Below are 26,537 nucleotides of genomic sequence, written 5' to 3'. Positions count from 1 at the left end.
ACTGCTACAGCCAGGTGAGAAATTTCAGTGCTTTTAGTTTGAAACTTGATTAGCTTGTGAAGGGGTTTTGTGATACAGTACTCTCTGACACAAGGCACCAAGCCTTTGATGTGCTTTCCATTCAGATATCAGCTGCAGCAACTCCTCTATCCATGGTCATGGCTTTCCGTGTTCCTCTGGTACTGGAGATATTCTTGTGTTTATGTGAAACACTTCTGTAAACCACGTGATTCATAAATGCTATTAAAAATTGAATCATAACAGCCTACCAGCCAGGAAAGATTCCTAAATCTTTCCTATGGCTGAAACTGAATGAGTTTGTGAACAAATCACAGAAACACCAGGCATGCTCTACATTCACATCCTGACTTGGTGTTTGATATTTCTGTAGCAGAAAAAAAATAACAAATTAAGATATTTAATTTCTCTACTTGTTTACAGTGTTTTTAATGCAGAACACCTAGAGGGAAATTTGACCTTGGAAAAACCTTTATTTCAGAGTATAATACCAGAAGGATGAGCTATGCCCTTAATAGTCAATCTACACATTTTGAAAGAACCTTAAAAAGTAATGTGTCATTTTGCACAAGCATGAAAGGAGATCTGTACAGATAGATAGACAATGAATAGGAAATGAAGCTCATTGTGATGAGTGAAATCAGTTTCAAGGCAAAGCTGTCCTTGGGTGTCTTTCTCCAATGATGAAGACTGGCAGGAATAAGTGAAGCTAATAAACTTAAACTTTGACTCAGCTTTAACAGTATTTCCAAAGTCTATTTCAGAAAATACAAACACTTTAAAGAGTAGCCAGAAACCTCATCTGCTCAGCCACCACAGATTTCTCAGCTGCGCTGGAGACACAGCAACACAAATTACCCCTGAAATTACTATTTCAAGTCATATATTTGCCTGAGCAATATTTTTATATTTTTAGGAGAGTTCAACTAGTAGCAAAAGAACTTTTTCCAGATAAGAACTTAGCTTGGGTTTATGTTAGCATATAATTTGTAAAAGTTTGTAATAAATATGCCTCAGTGAGATTGGTAAAGATTATAGGAAGGAAAATATTGCTACTAACTTCAAGCTACTTGCTTCAATTTAGACCTCAGATCTGCTATGTGAGCTTCAAAACTACAGAGAACTGATGAATCATTATGTAACTATGACGAGAATTTCCAAAGTAGTCTTGTCTTTTTCAGAAATTCTGCTTTGATTGTGAATGTTGACTTCCAATATCATTGACCACTAGCTTTATGCTTGGGTTGGGAAGTGTACTAATAATTTTTCATTCAGATAGGAATAAATATGCAAGGCATATTTCAATATCTTATGCTTGAGCTGGCATCCTTCTACACACATAGTGAAGTCAGAAGTTTAGGGTGCCAACTGAAGTAAGTCTTACAAATAAGCACTTAGGGAATGTTTATATAAACATGGTAAACAGAAGAGAAAAATATCGGTATGAATGCTAGTGGTCAGTCTTAAATTACTACTCTTCCAAGGACAGTTTTTATACTGGGATATAGGGCCATCATTATTTTTCCAACACTTTTCAGCTTGTGGTTAGAGATAATTTCCTCTCCACAGTAACCAAACAATCTGTTTAGCTGTATTGGGAAACTAATCTTGTTAGTAAATGATGAAAGGAAACAAGGCAAGGACCTATTTACCAATATTTTTCTATAGAAGAATTAAGTTTTTCCAAGGTCCCTCTTTTGTCCACACTGAGCAGCTTCTCTGCTCTGGGTGAAGTTTGCATAGCCTTGGTGCAATCTTGAAAATTAAAGCATGCATCAGTGTCTTTGAAAATAGATTTTAGTAACTATTTTTTTTATTTTTTTTTTTTTTTCTTCCTAGTGTTCTATTATTTAAAACAAGTAGATGTTTTGGTCAAATTTGATCACGACATTGAGATAATGAACAAGCTCAAAACAGATCAGCTGACTGCTCTGAAGAGACGACACTTGAAATTACTTAAAGGTACGATTCTTCATGTTCTCCCAAAATGAATCTTGGTCTATGCTTTAACGATCTGGGAAGCTACTACTCCAAGGTGGTGGTGATGAATAGACTTGAATTGAAAAAAAGCTGTTTGTATATATCAAATAAATATCTAATTATAACAAATTCAGATAACTAATTGAAAGCTTTGTCTTTATTGATTTTCATAAAATAATAAGTAAAACAAAGCATTGGGGAAAAAAAAAAATCCAGTTTTAGAGGAGTAACAGATGAAGAGATCCACTGCCAAATGAGAATAAGTACTTACCAGTGCAACTGAGTTAAATGCAATAAACGTGAGAATTCATGAACATCTGATTAAGCTGCACTCTATTCTTGTTGACAGAGAAGAAATAACTGTTTCCCTATTATCTCTGTTTGGAAAACCATTTATTAATGCCAAACTCAATAGCATCTCTACCAGGCAAAAACTATAACATCATTTGAATGATCAGTTACACATAAGAAAGTGACTATGAGGGCATAGAGAACAAAACTTCTTCCAACTTGCTGAAAAAATCCTTTTTGGTAAGTGTATCATAAGAATGATCAAAACAGTGGTACAGAACAACAACTAAAAGTGGATGGAAAGAAAAGTGAATAACTGAACTTCTCATGATCGCAGTGCTTAACAAATCTGGAAATAATATCTCCTCCTCCAAGCCATAGTCTCAGAAAGCTCTATTCTTTCTTTAAAGAAACAAATTCATTGAAATAAGCATTTAAGAACAGCATAGTTGATGCGTCCGTTAATATTTATTGTGAATAACTGCAACCGTACAAACTAAAAGTCTACTGAATGTAAAGAGGCTTTTAGACTACTTTCTAGGCTATTACTTTGAAGAAAAATATTATACACATTAGTTCATTTAAGAAATTACTTCTGAGACCAATGGCCTTGATCCAGGACTGTAAGAGTGATGATGTTATTGCATAACATTTAAGCAAGGGATACCTTATTCACTGTTCTCAAAGGGGTGCTGGTTTCCCAAGGACAGGTCAACTTGTTGTATAAGTATGATGAGAGTTCTGCATGTGGAAAACTCTTATCGTCTACATTAAATGTGGATAGTGCATAGAGTTGAAATCAAAGGTTTTAATTATTATTATCATAAGAAATTTTAAATGAATGAGCTTACATTCCTCATTACTGTTTCAACCTCAGCCACCACACAATCTGAAATCTTCTGAATAAAAATCATAAATGAAAATCATCTCAGCCATATTTGAAGATTACTGAGACAAGACATTACTAGCTGCCTGCATTAGCTGTTGCTTAGCTCTGCAGAGCCCATGTTTTATTTGGAAAAGCTAAGTATTATCTCAGTACCAACAATAATATAAGCTTACAGGGAAAATGCTGCTCTTTACAGAATGCATGACACAAGCAGTGGTGTCTAAAGTTCTTGCAGATGGAAGGAGTGGAATTTGGGACCCTGGAACGGGCTGAGAGGGGAAGTGAAAACCTAGGTAAACCCTGAAAACCCAGATAAACTGCTGTTTATTTGGATGTTTCAGCGTCCTTCATGCTAGGTACTGTTTTGATTTCAGTCATCTGCTCCTGGACTTTTCATTCAAATAGAGACATTCATTTATTTTTTTAAGGGCATTGCATTTTCTCCAATAAATGGAGGCCATGCCACAAGCAAAGCTAGCCAGCTTCTGCCTAAAATGTGCAGGTCACAGTTTTTATTGGCACTTGCTCTCTGATTTGGTTCCTGTAGCATATTAGCTACAAAAATTGCCTCGGCTATAATTATTTTCCAGCTAAGGACAAAAACAGATAAATCCAGGCAAAATGAAGCTACCAACAATCATCTGTAATGTTTTCTCCAGTGCTAGCTGTAAGTTTTGCTTTCCATTTTTCCAGAGATAACATAAATATCTGTTGAACTTGCCCATATCTTCTCCATCACCCCACTCTAGACACCACTGGAAATAAAGAAGCCACTTTCCTGGCTTTATTGATTGTTGAGATGACTCTGTTTCCTATTCTATGGTGGCTCTTTTGTTTGGTATGTGCTGAGTTTCAGTGTGAATAGGGCGGCTTTCATATGGTTTTGGAAGTATGTGACCAGCCTTGCAGTCTCAATGAAACAAACAGGTTTTTTAGTTTGTTTGTTTGTTTGGCTTATATTTCTGTAGATCTTTTCTGACCTAAAAATCTTCCTCTTTACAGCACTCTTCTACCTAAGAGACAGAAGATGGTTTTCTTATTCTCCAGTCATCCTGCAAAGTCCTGCATGAAATAAACTACTGCAACCTACAGGTATCATAGAAACATTTCAGTCAAGAGCGCAAGCTCCACTTTTGCCCCTATGCTTTTTATGCTAATATGCATGATTTAAGGAATGACAGCAAGGAGACTGGATAGCTTAAGGTGTAGTTGATTGGATGCTGATGGTCTAGCTGTTGTTTTGGTAGCTACTTTTATATATTGTAAAGGAATTGACCATGCAGCATCATTCTCCTGCTACCTCAACTTGTGGCTGAATCTAACAGCTTAACCCTGATGGTTTCAACCCTCCATTTAGCTCATTTGGTCAAATAAGGCTGGTGGTAACTGAAAGCTGTGACCAGCTGATGTCTATGTTGATGGTATGTGGAAATCCCCTTTGTGGACTCAGATCAAATTTTACTGATAAAATCTCACTATCATCTCCAAGCAAATTCCTCCAAAATAAATGCTAACTCAAGGCTCTGGGGCAACCACAGGTTTAAAGACAAAGAGGGTGTACTTGTCTCTTCCCTAGAAGTATTGTCTGTATGCCAGCAATGAAGTGAAAAGAAGCACATTTGTGTCAGCACCACCCAGGCTGTCAATAAGGAACTCCTGCCCTCAGAACTATCAAATCAAATTCATATGAACTTCCCACTCTTCCAAAACCACTTTCCCACAGGGAAGAAGAGATCACAAAATTAAACAGCATTCCCTTCTTCTCACATCTTTGTAATCTGCAAGCACTGTGCATGTCATAGTGTTCCCAGGAGGTTTCCTTAACCATAATGTCTCATCTCTGCAAACAAACAGCTGCTTCCCTTTTGCACAAGAGTTCTTGGAGACATACTTCACTTATCAGAACTAAACCACTGAAAAGCTGGTAAATAACCAAGTCCTGCTGGAAAGATGAAATCGTACTGTAGATAGATGGATTTGCTTAACCTATAAAATAATTCTGGAATAGCTGTTGTTTTGGCAAAATTCTAAAATGTAACAAAGTTTGATTGTTCTTGGCTTCTCCTAATTTGCTTACTTTGGGGCAATAGCTGACTTTCAATATGCATGTTGGTCTCATTACTGTTAAGTAAAATATACACACATGTATCTAAGAGAGGTTTGACCATTTACTGTCAGTGTTCCAAGGTTAGCTGAAGTCTGGACCTTTTACTTTCTCTGTGCTCCACTAATTGAGACCAAAGCTTATGCAAGACTTCCTTGGGGAACACAGGGTCTGAGGTTTTTACAGTCCACAAGGCTAAAATTCAAATATGAACCACAGCTGTTTGGATGGAAGTCCTGGACCTCTTCCTTTTGAACTATAGTGACCTGTTCAGCCTTGCCATCATGTGAAACTCTGAAATCCCTGCACAGCTGATGACTGGGATGTGAAAATTGCCTGCCAAGCAGACCTGGATAAAGTGATGGGTTTACAGTGCTCTGGGATTTGCAGGTGGAAGGACTGCTCTCACTTTCCTCTGCTAGCCTTTTCCCCTCCATTTCTGTACATATCATTTCTTTGTATATATGTGCAGATTTGATTCCACATTCACCATCCAACCAGATGAATTGATGTTCTTATTGAAGATGGTGAAGTTCTTCCCTTCTGCCAAGTACAGTTATTTTTATGAGTCCCCAGTAAGAGGTAAATTAAGATAAATAGGGTGTGGGATAAACTAGTCAATCAATTCAAATAGGGATAGACCTCCAGTGTCCTAACACTTCTTAAATACTTTGTCTTCACTTGGCGGTACTCTATCTTAATTGAGGACCTTAATTAAACCAGGACAAACAAGCATGGCCTTTTCCTACTGTGGACTGTCGTATGAAGATATTTGTGAAAGGGTGGAGTAAACATTTTTGCGGATCACACTGCAAGAGGAGACATATGGGAACACACTGTGATGAGAAAGGAAATCATTTGTTGCTCCAAAGACAATGTGATTGGCATTGTGAGCTCAGATGCATGCAGACAAGCAAGGTGAAAAATCAAGATTGAAGCAGAATGAAATGCTCCTTTCTTCAGTAAGTCAGCGGGAGTCATAAATACTTCTGTTTCAGCTAGGAAAGCTACAAAAATGAGCTAAATCATGATTCTGTTTCCATGCTAATGCACGCATTTTGAAGTAATATGCATAAAAGTGCCTTCCTTTTGGCATATCTGCAATGACATAAATATTCAGATATATACTAATAAGTAATTTTCAAGAAGTTCAAAATGATAGGCTGCATGACAGCTATTTAAGGGGACAGGCAGCCCACCTTCCAGTGCCCACAATGACTTGAATCAAGTTGTAGAAGAAGGTGCTTCTGGAAATCAATGGTGAATCTTACATTCCCTTGCATTTTGAATCCAAATTCATTATTTCATTAACACTATTAATTATATAACAATTAATCATATAATAATCATAAAAATAATTATATAATAACGATGTCCAAATGAATAATAAGCTTTTTCAATATTAATGACTGCCTAATAAACAAGGCAAAGGAGATCTTGATCTGGTTTGGTCTATCCTTACACATTCATTTTACTATGGCAAAGCACATTAAATAGTATGGAATGTATAAAAAAGGCACTATTCCATATCTATCGTTATCCTGAAAGTCTTTGTGTGTCCAAGGTAATAGGAATTCCCACATTCATGCTTACTATAAAATACAGCAAGCAAAAGCTACATAAATTCTGTTTAATATGGAAATAATTTTGCTGCATCTTTGGCTTTGTATGACATGGAAACTGGTGATTGTTTATGCTTTGCTACTTTTTTTGGTCTGCATTAAAATCCCACATGAGAAACAAATTTTTCTCTAGGAACAAAATGTTACTTTTTTGGGACTGCATTCTAATAAGTTGGGTAGTACGTCTGCTTCTTTTCAGCTGGGAAATTGCAATGCATATAAAATCCAGATGGATAGCACATGAGGCTGGAAGCAGCTTTGGCCAATCAGCCACGTCACTTGATTAAAAGAAACCTATAATAATTTAAGTAAAAATAGAACCCCAACAAAGTAACAGAGCACCAAACTGGCTGCAGCATGAGATTTCATCACAATTCTATTACTGATGTACTTTTGCTAATTGGCCCTTTCATACCTTATTGTAAATTAACATATTTGCATTAAGCATGCATGGAACTTGTGATTAATGCCCAAAATATCAGTGATGGAGGATACATGATAAGCAGTATGAGGGGGGAAATTCAACATCAGACTACAGAGGGCCACAAGGACCTATTGCTCTTAGGGCAATGGTGCACTTAAAGAACTCAGCTGAGAGTGTTGCCATGAGAAAACATTGACCCCGGCATGAGCCACACTAGTGAAGACCAGTACTTAGAATCATGGAATCACTCAGGTTAGAAAAGACCTTAACGGTCAAGTCCAACCACAATGTAACCATACTACCCCAAATCCATACTTTTTGTATGGAACTTGTATGTGTCTATCAGAAGGCAAGTAAGCACATATTAGCGCAATTACAAGGTCATTCTGCAGAAAAACTCCTGAGTATCCCATGAGATTCAGCAGACTTGTGGGCAAGTTTGTCTAAGGCAGCTTGTGAAGAAGTCACAGGCAGGACTTGCAGAGGGATGGAGCCACATCTGGAATCCCTATGGGCAATTGGAGGAATGTTTATTATTCTTTGTTTATTATTTTGAGTGTGTACTCTCCCTCTTCCTTTCTTTGTCTCTCTTTGTTATTTGTGTAATAAAATTCCTCTAGGCATACAAAGTAAGTAAGTCATCTGGAATTGTGCAGTTCCCTCTGCCAGGAAGCTGGAAAAGCCTCTCTCTCTCGTGCAGAGAAAAAAATATGGGCTCATCTCAAACACTGAGAAATTACAGAAACATTCACCATTTGCCTTTGAGTTATATTTACGTAGAAAAGAACTGTGGTAAATACATGTGCTTCTTCCTATGAAAAATAAAAAAGACTTTTATTCTGCCCAAGGTGATGTGTTTATTCAAAAGTTGTTGAGAAATAATTTGTACCATTCTAAAATCAAGCAGGCAAAATACATTAAAAAGGTCCAGTGACAAAGTATGGTTTTGGTTTTTTTTGCCAGTGTGTGCGGAGAAGGAAAAGGAAATAAGTAGAGAGGAGTGTCTTTATGGCCACATGGCTAGTGAAAATTTCTATTTATTCTTTGGGGAAAAAGCAAAGTAGCTGCATAGTTGATGGTTGGATAGGTGCCGGGACTATTTTTATTGGCAGGCAGCTCTGAGTGGCTGAAAGGTGGTCATTAACACCCTGACACAAAGTGCTGACAGGGCGATTATAAGATTAACACCCTATGTTATATTAACAGTGTCAAAAACTCCCTGTACCTGTCAGTGAGAAATAATGGCATGAAGGAAAACATTATAGACATGCTGAGATTTTAACATTGGAATACCATGCGGCTATTCATGTTTTGAAATTGATCTAAATATCTAGGTGACCTAATGAAGGCTCATAAAATAATGTGATTTAAATGGTAGCTTCACCAAATCAAAAAATGAAGGCAAAAGTGAAGATGCCCAGCTTGCTCACTCTGTTGTTGACACTTTTAGCCCTGGTCTCCCTGGCAGAGGGTCTCTCACAACTGCTGCCTTTTGGTAGAGTTATGGTTTGAGATCTCATAAATTTAGGATTTTACCTTAGGACTTGACAAAAACAGAGCTTTTCTGGAGAATATTATTACTGATGCAAATGGCAAAATTCAGCCTTGGTCTTCCTCCAAGATTGCTAGTCATCATAGGCTGGTTTTATCAGTGAGAGCCTTAGGACCATAAGGACTAATCTGCATTTAAAAAGTCTTTGCTCCATGTTCACTAGAACTGGAACAGCAAACCCTCTAGCATAGCTGTAGAGAGTGGCTGAGGGAAATGGAATTGTTCATTCTGGAGATGGGGAGGCTCAGGGAAGACCTAATCACTCTCCACAGCTGCCTGAAAGGAGGTTGTGGAGAGATGGGGGTCAGCCTCTTCTCCCTGGTATCAGTTATAGGATGAGAGCGAAGAGAAAAACACCCAATCAAGTGACCTTGCCAGGAGTTCTATCTCCTCTCTGACCACAAAGCCCCCCTGGGGAATGCAGTTCTTCTCTTCCAGACAGGTACCCGGAACTGGAGCATTAACACTTTAACTCCCAGTGCACTACATGATGTTATGATGGAATACCAGTAACCAAAAATCTTAAGACCATGACAATGTTGTATATGATGATACTACAGTCTATATCTTTTTGTCTGTAAGACTGATAAATAAAATGCAAATTAAATATCTGCATAATACTTTGGTTTCTAAACAATATAAAGACATGGTCAAATCACCCCATGTGCCAGGAAATGCTTCTGAGTTGCATAAGAAAGGTTTGATAGTTTGAAGTAAGTGGGATCCAGGGGGTTTACAGAATGTTGCAATGCCATCATACCTTATTGAAACCCCTTACTAGAAGAGTGTATGTAATTAACCTAGCATGTGTTACAAATGACTAAAGCTGCATCTGAAAAGTTCAAGTGTCTTGGAAATAGATCTAACAGAAACATTTAATAACTAAACAAGGATAAAGGATGGATTAATGGCTGCAGTTTAGTTTGGGGGCTACTGGAAGACAATGCCAAAATTCACAAGTACTTTCAGAGCTTCTATGAAATGAATACCATGCCTGAAGAAAACTGAGTATTTATTATAGCAACTGTTGAGAACTGCCAAAGGTAGGGAGTTTCCAATAAATAGGATTCTAGTTCTAGGATACTGGAACTACCCGTTAAAGTATTTGTATGTGTAATTTTATTACAGCATCTGCTTTGGCTGAAACCAAGGTCTCCAGGGCAATTTTGAACTTTCAAGTTGTCTGCAGAATGGAGTGTTTTCATCTAAATATCTTTTCTACTTCAAAAAATGAAAACTCTGACTTAATTCAGGGAAAATGATGTTTAATCATGTTTTACTAATGATATGCGTGCAGTTTTCCATGATGATGAGAGTCTCAAAATACTTTCTGAAATCTTAGAAATGCCTTTAGAGAGTTCTGGCATTTCACATATTTGAGTGATTTTTTTAATTTTTTTTTTTTTTTTTTTTTTTCAAAACAAGGCAAAGTCAGAGCTAACAGGATAGTTGAGTATTCTGCGCTCGTAGTTATAGTCATACCATGTAGTCATTAAAAAGACACTCAAGTGGTGAGAATTCACATACACTGCAGTTTTCTGGGACTTCAAATAATATATAAAGGCTTTGTTTACCAAATGAATCTTGCTGTAGACTTTTAGCTGTAAACTGTGTAAGAATAATTTTAGCCATTCAGTGAATGTATAATTCACTCTGCTTTATTTTACCTTTCTTAGTAGCCCTGAGTGACTCTGTGGGAAATCCTGTGCCATGCTTAGGTATCTCTGGAAGTAAGCAAAACTCAGAGACACTGGCTCTTATACTGTTTCATAGAAAAGATTGCACAGCAGTCCTGTCTGCCAGGTGAGGCAGAAACAGGCTCCTCAAGTTCTGCTTGTTCCGGGAAGATTTAAGATGGGATTGTGGGTTTGGTAAAGCTAAACCCAGCAATCAGTGTGCTCCACAGCCTCACTGGCTCTGCATGCTGAATGGGAGCAGATCAACAAGTTCTATCTGCTAATCCTTATCCCTTTCTTTCTGAACATCTTCTGTGTGACAAGAAGAAAGCATGGGTCACATTCTGCCCTCATCCCTTCTGTCACAGTTGTAGATCAAGACACACTTCGTCAAAGCCTGTATGGCACTCAACAAAAAAAAGCCATAGCACAATGAAAGCCACCAAATAGTTAATAAACTATGAAATCATGTGTAGACATGAAAGTGGGAGGAGAAACACCCAAGACTGTGTTCACAAAGGAGTGAAGATGTAAGAGATGACCTTGCATGACCACTAAATAGATAACTTCATCAGGATGTGCTTGTTCCAGAACATTAACAGATTCTTGCATGTCTATCATGAAGGGACAGAAAATTTACTGTAGTTATTTGGAAGAATTTTTGAATGAGCAAGGTATATATTTATATAAAAATATTTATTATGTTTATTTATCTGTTATTATATTATACATACACACACACACATATATATACATATGTTTATATCTATATAAATATATAGACATATTTAGTGTTAATTTGGATTGTGGTGCTTATCTCTGGTAGGCAGTTTATGAACACTACCTAAGAGATTACTGCAGTCCTTAAACTCAAGTTTCCTGGCTTGGCTTTGCTGTCTTTTCTTACCAGGAAGAAAATGTGTGCTTAGCTGCTAAGATTTGTTCTCTTGCAATCCTTTGCAGCCCAGGGCTCCCAGAAAAGCCATTTTAAAATGGCAGGTGTAACTCTGCATTGTTTTAGCATCATGTGACAAGCAGTATATCATTTCAGCCTCTTTAAGAAAATAGCCATATATTGGATCTTTGCCTCTGACATACTGGTGAGTGATGTAAAACCCATCTACACTAGAAATAAAATATCCTGCTTTTCTAGAATAAGTAAATTTCCATTGCTGGGTATACACAAATTATGTCTCCTGCCACTCTGATATTATTCTTGAGGGACAACATACTTTACCAGCTAGTTACACTTTGTCCAGTAGAAGTACTGAGTTCATTTTGATTTATTTGATTTTATAACATAAGTAAAACTGAGAAACTTTTTCCTAGAAATGCTGTTCTGTGTTGCACAAGGTCACCCCTGTGCACTAAGAAAGCAGAGAAAGAAAGTGGACTGGATCCTGCAGTTTAACACTGAAAACTGTGCCTTTGTGCCCTCTTGTCCACTATGCTTTGCTTTCCTTAAAATATGCTAAGATAGATTTTAATGCACTTCTAGAGTAATACTCCTCTTTAAAAACACACTATGCACTAATAACTCAGAAACATTTATTTATAATTGTGTTAGGTGGATCAGTTTTGTTTTTCCCCTCTTTATTTTCCAGGCTATTTTAAGAACATAAGCAGAATGCTCTACTTGTCCTTTTTATACAGAAAAACCCTTACATTTATGAGTGACATCATGATGAATCTTAATAGCAACCAGAAATAGAAGAATTCCTGCTTGTACTACCACAGCTTTGGGATGAGTTAAAACTGGACAAACTACTGAATAGTGACTACTGTCAACAGCTGGCTTTTGCCAAACCTTCGCAGACTCAAAGTGGGAAGTTTACATCATTAAAAAAAATCCCACAAGTAGTGATGGCTGAAATTGAACCCCATCCACAGCACTGCTTGTCAGCACAGCAGTACTGGACACACCTCACATCAACATAAAATAATGACTTGTATACGTGCCTGTAGACCTCACCACCACATCACCATGCACTATGTTGAAGTCTGAGTTGTACAGACAGCAAAATACAGCCATACCTGGAGATGGAATGAGGTAAAGAGCCTGTGGTAGCTGTGTTGACTTTGTTGCTATTGTTGCCATTCGTTGATAACTTTTTGTCAAGATTTATGTCTGTTTAGAACAAAACAAGCATTGAAAGTTTTGAAGGGTTGCTTAATGGAGAGAACAAGTTTCAACTTTATTCCCTACTTTCATGCAATCAGAGGTTATGTTTATTTAGTAAGCTAACATTTATACAGATTATGCACTTTCAGTGCTCCCATGCCAAAAAATACATGACTAAAATGGGTCTTTCCATCACTCTTTCAGTTTTTGACCTATGATTGTTTTTACAGGAACTGGATCTTTTAAGCAATAGCCTCTGGTAGAGTAAGGGGAAAGCACAGCACCTTGTGCAATAATTTGCAAAAAGTGGTTTAGGCAAAAGGTTTTAAGCAAAATGCATTTGAATCACTCAGCTCTCCAGACTACCCCAAACACTGTTTGATTAGGATAATTGCCAGTGCCAGTGGGAAGGGTCATCAAGCAAAGCTAGATAGTAGTGGAGGTCATCAGTTAAGGAAGTATAACTTTTAAGCAGTGTGAAACTTTTAATTAATTAAGCCTCCCAACAAACTTCTCAAAGTCTTAAAAACAGTGAAGTGAGAATTATTAGAGACTGAGAATTGAGCTCCCAGATCAGTAAATAACTATTCAAGCCGCAAATATGCTTTTGCCGTATGTGCTGCTCGTTATTCTGCTCTTGACAATATTTGAAATGTTGCTATTTTGTTAGTAAGAAAGAAAGGTTTGACTCATTTTCATATAATGAAGTTTTTTTTAAAAACTCATTTTAAAAATCCACTCACAGAAAAAAAAAAAAAAAAAAGAAAAAAAAAGAAAAAAGAAAAAGAAAAAAAGGAAAATGATTTGCCACTGTCCTTTATGTTTTAGTGACTTGTCCTTAGTTATCAATTTCCAGCCTCATAAATGCCTTGTTTTTGTATCACTGTGTAGAAGCGGAACTGCGCCATGTGAACAAGTGCTAGAAATCTCTGATTGTGCTCAGTTGAGGCTCTTGCCTAGGAGATAAGAGTTTTCCTATGGAACCATTCAACAAAGCAAGACCATATGAAAAAGAAATGTCTTTCTGCTTTCCAGTATTTTTCCAGCTGAAAAGCAGTGACAAAGCTTAAGGATGTGATTTTATTTTCCCTCCACATTCTCACACTTTCTAAATGCTTTCCAACTGGCAAAACAGTCAGTGTTACTTTGTGTTCTTTCCTGCCTTCAGAAAGACAGTCTGAAATGCAGGAAAGCCCTGTTTGAAAACAGTCCTACTATTCCTTTATTTTGAACTATTCTTGGAGAAAGGGGTAGGATTTGTTTGTTTTTCTTTTCACAATAACAAAATGAAAATATTCAGAAACATTCTCCTCTGAAACACCTTTCTGAGCTTATCAGAAGTTTATCTTTAAGTTGCAGTTATTTCTAACTCCCCTTTACAGGGCAGTCTTTATTTCAGTCAGTCTATCATACACAGTCACAGCCTCTCAACAGATTTTTCAGTATTTTGCTTTAAATAGAGATTGGGAAGCTGATTTGCATCAGCAAAGTGTTCATTAAAAAGGATTAAACATGGGTAAGTGCCACAGTCCTGTGAAAGAAGGCAAGGCTAAACATCATGCACCTCATTTTCATTGACAATGACAACCCAAGCGTCATAATCAGGGGCCTTTTGCCCCCAGTACATAGGGAAACCTAAAACTTTCATATACAGCTCAAATTACCATTTCAGCAGGTGAGTAAATAATCACCATTGACTTACTCCTCACACCATATTCAGTTCAGGATGGTATGTTAGTGTCACAGAATACACTGTGCTGGGGGCAATGGAGGGCATGGGGTGGTCTTGGCCCTGGGGCACCACCAATGAGCAAGACTGAGATGTCCAACTCCCTTTTTCTTATCCCTCTTTGAAAGGAATTTTATTTCATTGCCTCACAGCTTCTCTTGGTGGCCGTGAGCACTTGGATCCCACATGTGGGGTTTGGGAGCATGGATGTAGGTGGCACTGCCTCTCCATGGCTTCCAGGATGGGGAAGCTCAGGATGGGACATCAGTGTAGATAGATCACGACCTTGAGATTTCATGAGAGGATTTCATTCCTCTCATCTCTCTTGCTTGCATTGCGACCCCTACCTAGGTTCTCCCCATTCCACATCCAGAGGTAAGTGATGCTCAACAAGGGCCCACTAAATCCCTGCACTGAATCATAGAATGGCTTGTGTTGGAGAACACCTGAAAGATAGTCCAGTTTCAACTTCCTGCCGTGGGCAGTGTTACCAACCACCAGATCAGGCTGCCCAGGATCTCATGCAACTTATCTCTGAATGCCTCCATGGATGGGATCTTTACTGAAAGTACACAACAGCCTCCAAGTGAGGAAAACAACCCAATTTTTGTGTAATGACTGAGCTGCCACATTTCTTTGTATGGGACTACGCTTCTCTGTTCTTTCATGTGTGTTGCAATTAACTGACATATTTGTTAATTGTTAATGAAGATCTCTGCCCCTGCAAAGTCAAGGAGAGGGTTCTGACTTACTTTCAATATTTTTCTGATCATATACAATCCTACAAAGTTTAATGAAGTGACTGTAGGGTTTAGCAGTCTCTCATCCTATAATTACATGTTTTGTTTCAAGAATTATATTAAAGCTGGGAGTGGAAGATTCTCAGAAGACTTGGTAAATAACTAAGATGCATAAGACTCTTTGTTAAGAAAATCTGCCTGGAAAGCTCATAAGATTACGTTTTCCTGCAACATTTTCTATACTTCCTATTTGAAGACTGGCTGGAAATCTGAGAAGAGCTGTTCTGTTCCAGCTGAAGTGAGTAGATGCCAAGGTTTTAGAAGGCTGAGAGAGAGGCAAGGGGAGGAAAAGAGAATTACACTTTTTTTCTTTGGAAATTTGGGTTCATCTTGAGTTTTGGGAAGTGGTTACAATTCACTTTTGTTTTGTCTAAACAAATTTCTTCACTTTTATTTTGTCTGAATCATCTGGCTGAAGTACAGCTTGAGCTTTGCTTCCCAGGAGTTATACTGAATTAATAGTTTTGGTCACAAGGCGTAAGCTGAATCCTGTGCCCCATGAGGGCACACAAGAAGCTCTTTGGCAATGCATGAAAGACCAGGTCAGCCCAAATTATTTAAGATGTACTTGCACTGGGTCTGACCCAATTCCAAATCTGAACTATGCTGCTAGGATGATCCCTGGAACAAGAACAGATATTTGAACATCAGTCAGTATGAAATTATTCTGATGTGAACTGATACATTTTCTGAAAGAACAGGCTCCATTTTTCCCTGTTTGTGTGTAACTGCAGTTTGGTTTTTAAAGGATTGAGATGACTGCTATCAACAGAAGAGCTTTGAAACTATTGTCTGAAATCAACTAGTTCTTGAACAGAACATCATCTGAAAATCCCTGGCAGAAATTCTGGAGTAAAGGTCAAAGTACTTAGTAAATCCTTTATCATCTTTTCACCTTTGAAGAGGAATATATTGCCGTGTAGAAAGGTGTGCCCTGTGTTTTTGTGTAGGTGTGATACAGACTAAGACTTCATCAGAGGAATAGATGTGCATCTACATGAACAATTTGAGTAACCAAATGAAAAAATATACAAAGATCATTCTGAAAGTAATGTCTCCTATTATTATTTTTTCCCCACGGAAACAGCAACAGATGCAAACAGCACAATAACATGATTGGATAAAGCAAATTCTCAGCTGCAAAACACTGTTTTTCAACATAACCACCACCATCAGCTGTGCATTTTCACCAGCCACACTCATACAAATCTGTACCAGCAGAGGTGAACCCACTGTTGCTGCCCCCACTGTTGAAATGCACCATCCACTCCCTCACTGTGCTCAAATCCACTGGCTGGTCTCCACAAATGTTCAGCAAGTGCCAGTGAATGTCAGTGGGTGCCACTGTTTCCACATAGAGGAATTCAGTGTCACACCTTTTCTTCACACACACTTTCATGCCACTGTTGTCAGACAGCCCCTCTACTGCCATCTGCCACATGGCAACAACATGTAACAGAATATGAATGGGAAGTTCAGCCTCTACTGCCATACCATCAGTGTACACCTCTGACACTGTGGGCCAATAACTAGGAAGCAACCCTTATACAAGTGCTTACTGCAGAGCAATCACAATGACATTGAGTCAAGGATAATGGCCAAAGTTATTTCAAGTGCAAAATTGAAGAAGCTAGGAAAGAAGATGGGAGAGAAACTGCAGCCAATTCATAAATCCACCATTTTCCCAACCAAGCACTGTGGTAGACTTTTCATTAGCAGAAAATGTAGGCTAAGGGTATGCAACGTGGAAAAACTCAGAACAGCAACATTTTTGTCCATGGAGTGGGGTGCCAAGATCACAAAGGGAAAGCATGAACACTAAGAATTTCTCCCACAAGCTCCAAATCATATCAGTTTTAGATTTGGAGAGTAGAAAACCAGAGAGAACATTCTCACTCAAAGATATAGAATGATACAAATGCCAAAGGAAATATCCCCACTCAAAGGAAATATCCCCACACAAAATAAGAAAAACAAAACAAAACAAAACAAAACAAAAATACAGCATCAGTAAGACAGCAACAAACAAAAAACAGGGTGTTTAACAGCGGTGGCACATGTCCTACAATGGTAGTTTAGCCCCAGTGTAGTATAATCAACATGTAAAATGATTTCTACTAGCTATTTCTTGTCACTTTCCTCCAAAACAGTGACTGCATTTTTCAGGTGCGCATATTGAAATGCTGCACTTTTAGGTTTTGATCCTCCAAATGGTTATTCTTTCAAAAGAGTCCCTGCTAAGGTGTCTGAGTCTGATGGCCATGGCTCTTTCAGCAGAAAAGCTCTGTCTTATACCGTGCTCCCAAGAATAAACACTGTATTGAGCAGAAGTGCCAAAAAAGAGAGAGAAAAAAAATCTTTCTTTCCTTGCAAGGCCAAACATGCTGTCTTTGGACAGATTTCAGTCCTGCTTTAATTCATTAAAAAAGTGAAACAAAATCACCATTTACATCCTTGACAGCTGGCAGGTTTTATGTGTTCTTACTGCTCCTGCCAAGTCAAAGGAAAAAAAAAAAAAAAGAGTTTTCATTCAGCTCTGTCATGGATCTTCGGAGTGCTGGAAGTGTGAGAGATGTCAAAATGTATTCACAACAATGACATACAGTACCTGAAGGCAGGAACGTATTATGCTAATGTACTGGCGTAAAGGAAGTTACAATTCTCCTTTTACCTTAAAAAAAGAAAAAAAAAAAAAAAAAAAAAAGAAAAGAAAAAGAAAAAAGGGAAAAAGACCCACAAGAACATCAGACAACATACCAGTCCTTCAAGAGGGAGTGCTTTGCTTTCTACAAAATCACCTGACATGTTCCAAATGCTTTCTGCTCATCAGATTGCTTTCTAAGATATGCTAGATAAATTTAAAAAAAAAAAAACAACAAAAAACCAGAGGTCTCATGTTTTATTAGCATTTATGGATTTCTATTCCACTCTTGAGAGTAGAATGGCCTTGCAGTTCAGGTGCTGAGCTGTCATGGGCAGATCCTGCCATGACCACATCCCCAACCAGTGACGTGAGAAAAATGAGAAAAGTGCTCTTCTGCACTGCACATCGGTTGTTTGGGTTGGAAGAGTTTGCCATCCTGTCTTCTTGTGCTTGTACAAGGCAACACAAAAGGGCATTGGATGGAAACATTATAGTGAAAAGCAATGATGTCTTGCATATTGTACTAGATAACTTTAGTGGTCTTTTCCAATCTTAATGATTCTCTGGTTCTATGATTCTGTGTACTTCAACAGAAACTGGGAAGAAAAATAACCTCCAACTTTTGTGTTTTGCAGCCATTCCCTGGCCCAGCTAAGACAGAAAAACGGAAAGAAAACCACTTCCAAATAAAAAGCTCTTATGTAAGAGGTCTGAAGCATGATGCAAACCCCCAGTGTTTCAAGCTGTGGTACACATAGACTGCAGCTTATATCACATTGCTCAGAATACACACCTTGAGTGAATACTGTCCAATCATATACATCTCAGCTGTATACAGTGTATTTCTTTGCCAGAAAGGAGATGCACGGTAAAGCTAGGCAGCTGTTTGAACTCTGTGGCATTGTGAAAATTTACCTAGATCGCAGTTTAACAAAACCTTACTTGCCCCTCTAATCATGATGATGTCAAAGACAAATTATAAACTGAACCTCCTGCTTTTGCATTTCTTCGTCTCACTACCCACCCTGCAAATATGCAAGTTAAACCTGCCTCAGCACAAACGCAAGAGACGAAACTTCCCATTTTAGCCCTTCAAAGCTGTTTACACTTGAGACAAATACTACTGTAGAAGAGTCCATTAGCATACCATCGTTGTCATCTTCAGAGGCATTTAGGAGGGAGTTTTTGCAGATTTCAGAACTGAAGCCTCACTCAGGAAGCACAGATGCCAGATCACTATTCCTGGCTTTAAAAAAAGAGAACTGCTTATGGACAGAGGTGACATTTACTGCCTGCAGTACATTTCACATAGCAGCTATCTTGTCAATCATATAGATGTTTATATTACTTGGCTGGGTCGTTTTAATTTTGCTGTGGATATTTACTTTAAAATCAGTTCTATTCTGTGATCAGCAACCCTATATCTATGGTGGTGAGAATAGCTTGGGGTTGCAACTTAAAGACCACAAATACGACTAATCTTGGCTCTGAAAATTTGAGACCCATAGGCACAGTCTTTTCTTACAAAATGCAATCATTATGGCATGCATATATCCCTAAGCAATTTCACTTATTAAGCCAACAACTGCTTAAAATGGCAAGCTGCTCTTGGAAAAATCAACTTGCTGCTTTATGCCTGTACAGGACCCCTTTTGCCACAGATAAAGTTTTAGAAAACCTAAACCTGTGGCAATTGTCTGCCTTTGAGATACAGTTACAACAGGATAATAAGTAGACTTAGTTATATTGCTGTACTCAGCTTTACCCACAGTATGTGGATGGGGCTAGCAAAATGATTTGTTCTCCATAGTACTGGGATTTCTGTCTAAGAGATGCATCCAACCTCATCACCTTCTGGTCTTTCTTCTGGAGAAATGAGTCTGATGTGCCAACTCTCAGTTTATAGCAAGACTTTAAAAGCCTCACACAGGTGCCCATGATTCTGTTATGAAACTGGAAGAATGAAAAGATTCAGCAAATAGAACGAGCAAAGCTGAAGAAGCACAGAAATGCTGAAATTCATTTCTTATTTCATTCCACTTGTGAAGGTTTTACATAGCAATGGGAGAATATCCTGGCTATGAGCACTGAACTCACTGAAAGGCAACCAGAAGCATCATCACTGATCACTGTATGGGAAATTAGTAATCACAGCCTGAACCTTTAGTTAATCAGCTGAGGCAAGTGTAGGGTCAGCTGTAGGAGCGCAGGTGACAGTAATTTAGCTGTGCTCCTGGAAGGGGTGGAGCTTGACTCCACCTCTTCTAGACTTCATTTAAGATCTGACCACCAATAAAGCAGCATCTCTTGGAGATTGCTTTTCTGTGGGGATTGTCTCAGTGTTTTCTGGCCAGACTGAGGGCTTCTATACTGGTGAGTTTTTCCTATAGATAATCTTTTGGATTTTTTTTCACCATCCTTCTTGTATTATTACCATCTTTGTATTATTTTCACCTTACAATCACTAACACAGTTCTTGGTAGAAATTAGACTTAAGCCAAGCCAAAGCTCAGACACTGTCTACGCTCTGAATGAGGAGTTTGGATAGGTATTCAGTCAATCATGAGAGATCTGAAACACATTTTCAAAGGAGGAAGTTGCAGATTTCCAAAAACCCTTCAGAAACCACAATAGAGTAGGAGCAATTCTTATACCCAGGCTGCAAATAAATGAAGTCTCAAAGTATCTTTGAGTAAGGACAGAGCTTTGAATGCTGAGGACCCAGCGTGAGGTACAGCCTCTGCAGTGGCTCTGATTAGTTCAGAGAAACAACATGGATAACAGTCATGCATTTTCTATGCCTAAACCGGCTTTGAGATCTCTTGTCATCAGTGGGTTGCAGTGCTGAGAGCTGGCTGTTCTCCACATGGAGAGGAGTGCCTTTCGCCAGGCTGTGATGTATGGCTGGACATGTGCAAAGTGTTGGCAGCTATGGAGGCTCTGGAAGTCTTCAAGATAAAAGACACTTTCTGGAAGTAAGATTACTTTCATTACTGAGTTGATGTGAAGCTTATTTATTTTTATGAGGTATCTTTTCAAATCACTAAATTATTTTATTAGCTGTTTTCATGGCTTATACTACAAGGGCATGATTTTGTGACTGAATGAAAGATTGCCTCTTGTCAACTTCATTATACAAACAGCCTGAAGCTCCCTCCTCCTTAAATACATTTCCAACAGAGGGCTGAATGTGTATGGGAAGTGGAGAGATACCTTGGAAACAAAAGTACCTCTTGTCTAAGTTCTGTTTTTTGAGAGTTTTGTTCAGACATTTACATTGTCTAAAGTAGCTAATGATCTTTTGGAGATTGAAAACAGTAACGACAACAAAGTACTTCTGTAGTCTGTTGTCTTGTTTAGGGCTGAACAAATGATTTCACAATCGTTTAAAACTGTCATGCCATATCAAGTAAGTCTCAAAAATCACAAAATTTTGTGATTGCACATCTGGGAAAGTTTTGCTTTTCCACATTGAGTGCAGCAGTGGAATATTGGGACTGCCAAAAAAGCTATCTCCGCACCTTATAAATTGTACAGTTGTAAAAATTATTAAGCAGTGGATCTTAAAGCTAGTAGGGCTATAGGACTATGGAGAAATCAGGCAATAGCACTGTTATAGAATCACAGCATGATCTGAGTTGGAAGAAACCTCAAAGATCACCCAGTTCCAACTGCCTGCCATGGACTGGTTGTCTCCCATCAGATCAGGGCCCAGAGCCCCACCCAACTTGGCCTTGAGCACCTCCAGGGATGGGGCATCCACAGCCTCTCTGGGCTTTCATAGTCCTGCTTTCTCGGTCTTTTTCCATAGAAGAGGTTCTCCAGCCCTCTGATAATCTTTATGACCCTCCTCTGGACCTGCTCCAACAGCTCCATGTCCTTCCTGTACTGGTGGCTCCAAGCCTGGACAGTACTCCAGATGGGGCCTCACGAAGGGCAGAGTAGATGGGGAAGAGCATGAATTATCAACTATTAATTTTTTCTGGTAAAGTTTTTAAACCTTTGGATAAGGGAGTAAAGAATGTCATGGCACAAGAATTCCAAAATATTTATAGAAAAGATGAAAGCATATTTTAGATGATACAACCTGCTATGTAGCGCCTCCATGTGTCAGAATGATATTATCTCCTAGTTTCCTTCCAGATAAAAGACTACATATTTTCAGCATGGTAAGAATTTTGATCACAATACAATTGCATTTATCAAAGCTTTATTTTCCATATACAATGTTCTTCTTACAATAGGTTTTTCAGTACCTTTTTTTTTTTTTCTCATCTGCCTGTTTATCACAATGGAAGGAAAATATCTCCGATGTACTGTAAGAATCAATGGTGGGCATCATATACTATATTCAGAAAGTTCCAGAGGGCATCAAAAACATAAGCTTCAGCTGTTTGCTGAAGGTGTTCCATGCAGGGACACGGGCTGTTACCGTAATGGCTTGTAATCATTATGTAACTATGTGGAAGCTGTTGTTCCTTTCTAAGTGACTGCAGCTGCAAGAGCATTGCTCTTTGCTGAGGTACTGAACTGTTCACTTGAAGCAGGCCTTCCAGTATCCTCACGCAGCTGTGCGCTGCTGGACACTTCATTAATGAAATGAAGGAAGACTACAGATAGCACAGTGACACTAACACTGGCAAGCTGACAACGAAAAGTTGTCTCTACACACACCCTTGATTGGACCCAGTGTCCTTCCTTTGACCCTCAGCTCTTTCCTTTGTCTTTGAGTAATGAGTGTAAGCACTCACAGCTATTTCAATATATCTTCTTCCTATTTTCCTTCCAGCACAAAAGATATTCCTGTCTTACTCAGAAGTAAACACATCTTGTGTTGGTTGGTGAGCCTGAGCTCCATCCACTGGGAGTGATTCATTAAATTACTGAGCTCAGATTTGCAGAAGCATTAACATGCTTTGTTCCCAATGCAGCCTGTAAGAGTCAGCCCTCAGCCCTTAGGAATATCAAGTTCCTTCAAATCATTAGACTCAGTATCATTTGGGTAGGTTGTGTTATCAACATCCTGATGGCTGGAGGATTTTCTCTTCTCTAAATGAAAGAACACCTGCTGAAAAGCTTGATCTTATAGTAGCACTAACTGCAAAACTGTTCTAATATGTCTAGAAGGATACCCTTTTTTGTGCTCAACCTCTCATATGATACAAGAGAAAGTTGAGTTGAGGTTGATTCTGAGATGTCTCCTGTGCTTGGCTGAAGTGACCCAGGGAGAGGTGGCTAAGAGGAACAGTCTAGTGAAGGAGCAGAGCTTCAGCTACCCAAGACAAAAAGGCTTGGCAGCACTGCTAAATGAAATGTCCCAAGGGGCATTTCTCCCTGCTATGTAAGAAACCTTAATTTCACCAAATAGTTATAATGAAGAACAACTGGCTCCGAACAGAATATCTGCTGGTGGCAGGATCACCATTCCTCAAGTCTTAGGGAGGTGGATGGCAGAGAGAAGGGGGAAAGAAAAAGCTTTGCGGGAAGCTCTGAAGCTTTGTATGCAAACAATACAATTCATAAGAAATAAATTTTTTCCTTCTCTGGCTTTTGCTAGCTACAAAAAAATCAATTCAATGGCCTGCAATTTAATTTCATGCTTTCCTGGGGTGAAGTCAAGGATGGCTGCAGAAGACAATCACAAGGGTCATGTCACAAACTGCTGCATGTTACTAACAAGAAGCATCAGCAAAGTGCTCCTCCATGTAGCTACAGGGGAAAGACTTTAATGCAAAGCCAGAAGCCTCTATGAGAGAAAGAAAACTCCCCTAAGTAGTTAAGGAGTAGAGAGAAATCAGAAGTTACTCCCTTGACAAGGTAATCTATGGGATGTTTCTGTCTGAACAATTTAAAAAAAAAAAAAAAGAGAGAAAAACTGAAGAAATTAAAGACAAATGCAGGCAACTATCAACTGACTACAAAGCTTTTCATTTATGTGGGACGAAAGTCACACAGTAGCATGTAAAATCAGACAAATGAGCAAACTGCCAAATAAAAATTGCATTGTGAGAAGTAGAATCTTAATTATATTTTTTAAATTATGACGGTTCATTACATAACCATTTTTTTAATGATGCTGCTCAGAGGTCTTTCCTATCCTAAAGTCATATGTTTCTAAATGTCTAAGGCTCTGAATTGGAAAGATAGTGGTAGCTAAAAGGGAAGGGGTTTTCTCTTCCTTGGTTTCCCACTACAGGAAGTATCTAATAATGAACATGAGGAGTGAGGCAACAGCTTGAAAAATGCAGTCAGGCTTACCTGTGTCCCACCTCTACACCAATCTTGTTTACACATCAACATCTCCGGAACAATTTCTTCTTCGTTCGCATTCCTGAGCAACTGCCTTTATTATATGGTGTACCACATCCTAACATTAATTAGCACTTCACTGGCAGGCTAAGTATCATTTTTCAAAAGGACTGCAATTAACAAAATAAAACAAATTCCTTTTTAGTTCAAGCAGCTTTGCTTCTTTCCCTCTTTTCAAAGTGATGGTGTCAAATTTTTGCTTCCCTCTTGAAGCTTAGAATCATTATTTGAGTTGGAAGGGACCCTTGATGACCACCTAGTCCAGCTCTCCTGCAATGAACAGGGACATCTACAGCTAATGCATGTACTCAGAGCCCCATCCAGCTTGGTGCTGAACATCTCCAGGATCTGGGGCATCCATCCCTCTCTCTGGGCAACCTCACCACCATTACTGTAAAAAACTTCTTCCTTGTATCCAATCTCAACATCTCCTCCCTTAGTTTAAAACCATTTCCCATTGTTCTATCAGCAGATCCCAATAGAGAGTCTGTTCCCTCCTTTCTTACAGCCCTAACAGGTTTTCTGATCTCCCTGGAGCCTTCTCTTCCCCAGTCTGAACAGCCCCAGCTCTCTCAGCCTGTCCTTATAGGACAGGAGTTCCATCCCTACGATCATTTCTGTGGCTCTCATCTGGATGTGTCCCGACAGGTCCACATCTCTCCTGTTCTGAGGACTTCACATCTGGACACAGTATTCCACATGAGGTGTCAACATAGCAGAGCAGAGGGGCAGGATCACCTCCCTCAACCAGCTGGTCACGCTTCTTTTGATGCAGCCCAGGATACATTTGGCTTTCTGGGCTGTGAGGGCACACTACTGGCTCAAGCCCAGCTTCTCATCCACCAGTCCCCCTAAACTGCTCTAAACTAGCAACAATGGAAATATTTTCCAGCGTGCAATGGCTTTCACTTGTCTAATGCCTTTCTCCTGATTATTTTAAAGCACATAGCAGTAGTGTAGTAGTGTAGAGTAGGGAAGAATACTGACCTTCTTAGATTTTCTTTCATTTATATGGGGAGTTACAGGCAGAGAAGTGGTAAGTGATTTGCCACAGGTTACAGAATGACTCATCAACAGAGTCAGTAATAAAACCCAGATTTCTGGATTATTCTGTTCACAAGACAATCTAGTATGTTGATCTCACTTTGACTCAAAATATAGTAACATGTATTTCTTGCAAAAAAAATATTCTGTTTATGTTGGAGAAGCATCCAGGTTTATTCACTGTGTTGATGTAGTAAATTGACAGCCCATTCACTATCAGAGAGCAGTGCCAATGATGTTCTGTATTTAGGGCACATGAATGACTCTCACTCATTCATCATCTTGAAAGATGGGTAGCAAACTAACAAATGTGAAACTGCTGGAAGAGGCATTGCAGTATTAGTGTGCAACCTGAGAATTCATAATGGCAATGAACAGTTCACAGTCACTTGAAATACTGTGCGTTTTTCCACAGTCTTGTTTGCAATATGATTTTGCTGTCAAAAATGCCCCAGTAGATGCAACTTAAAGATTTTTTTCCCATATTTTCCGAAACAAAATGAGGGGAAAGAAGTTTGACCTGAACAAAATACCATGTAATAAAAGGTAAAAACACTGACTGGCAGTGCTAACTTGGCCACTAACTTGGGCACAGTGTGAGAACCTCACAGTGCCATGGTCTTTGGGAAGGATTTTCTGGTTGGACTGGCTCTCCTAAGGGATAAGTGGGGCTTCTCATCCTCTATCTTTTGCTGGGCTCACAGAGTACAGTTCACTGAGACACCCACTCCAGCACTTCCACAAAGTCCAATGAGAGTATTTCTCATGCTTTTTGATTTTCTGTCTTTCAACTGATGTATTTGGGGGTGGGAAAGAATACAGCACTGCTTCTGAAATAGAAATTTCTTTTTTTTGGGGAAAAAATTGATTTTCTGAAAAAGACAAGGAAAAAGTTTTCCTAGCACTGTTTTTAGAAGAGCAGTCCATTTTTCTGGGGGAACTAACAAGGCAGAAGCCTCAGTGACTTATCCTTACAAGCTAATCAAATGTTTTCAGCAGGCTTGAACCTCCTTAATAATCTAAGACCACTATGATGAAAAGACTACCTGTTATACTCATTCTACTTCTTCTTGGAGTGAAATGCAGCAAAGCCACATGGTAAGTGGTGTTGTTGGGCTCATCCCTGGGCAGCACCTTCCAAAAGTCTTCTTATGCATCTTTTGGCATAGCAGCTGGTGGGAGCTACACACGGATCTACCCAGTCCCCACTGAACTCTAATGCTAGTTCAAATTGCTTTGTTTCAAGAACTTCAAGTGCTGATCTAATTGCTCAGCCATTCAGTACTGCACTTTCTCAAGCATTTCCTGAATTAAGGTGTCTTTTGAAGCTACT

The 26,537-nt window shown here is 38.8% G+C and overlaps 2 long non-coding RNA genes across 3 annotated transcripts in view; one reads left to right on the top strand and one right to left on the bottom strand.

Moving 5' to 3' along the window:
• Positions 1–9,347, top strand: LOC116652405. The gene is made up of 3 exons (XR_001555055.2): positions 1–14; positions 1,858–1,980; positions 4,181–9,347. It is a non-coding gene; the product is annotated as an uncharacterized LOC116652405 (long non-coding RNA).
• The window catches only part of LOC107313549, a 112,805-nt gene that overhangs the window by 8,601 nt on the left and 77,667 nt on the right, over positions 1–26,537 (bottom strand). For both annotated transcript variants that reach the window (XR_001555056.1, XR_004307029.1), the window contains one exon: positions 12,591–12,684. This is a non-coding gene — a long non-coding RNA (uncharacterized LOC107313549). The remainder of the gene's footprint in view (positions 1–12,590; positions 12,685–26,537) is intronic.

The sequence above is a fragment of the Coturnix japonica genome, chromosome 4, assembly GCF_001577835.2.
Source record: "Coturnix japonica isolate 7356 chromosome 4, Coturnix japonica 2.1, whole genome shotgun sequence".
Classification (NCBI taxonomy): Eukaryota; Metazoa; Chordata; class Aves; order Galliformes; family Phasianidae; genus Coturnix; species Coturnix japonica.
This window is presented reverse-complemented; position numbering and strand designations above follow the sequence as displayed.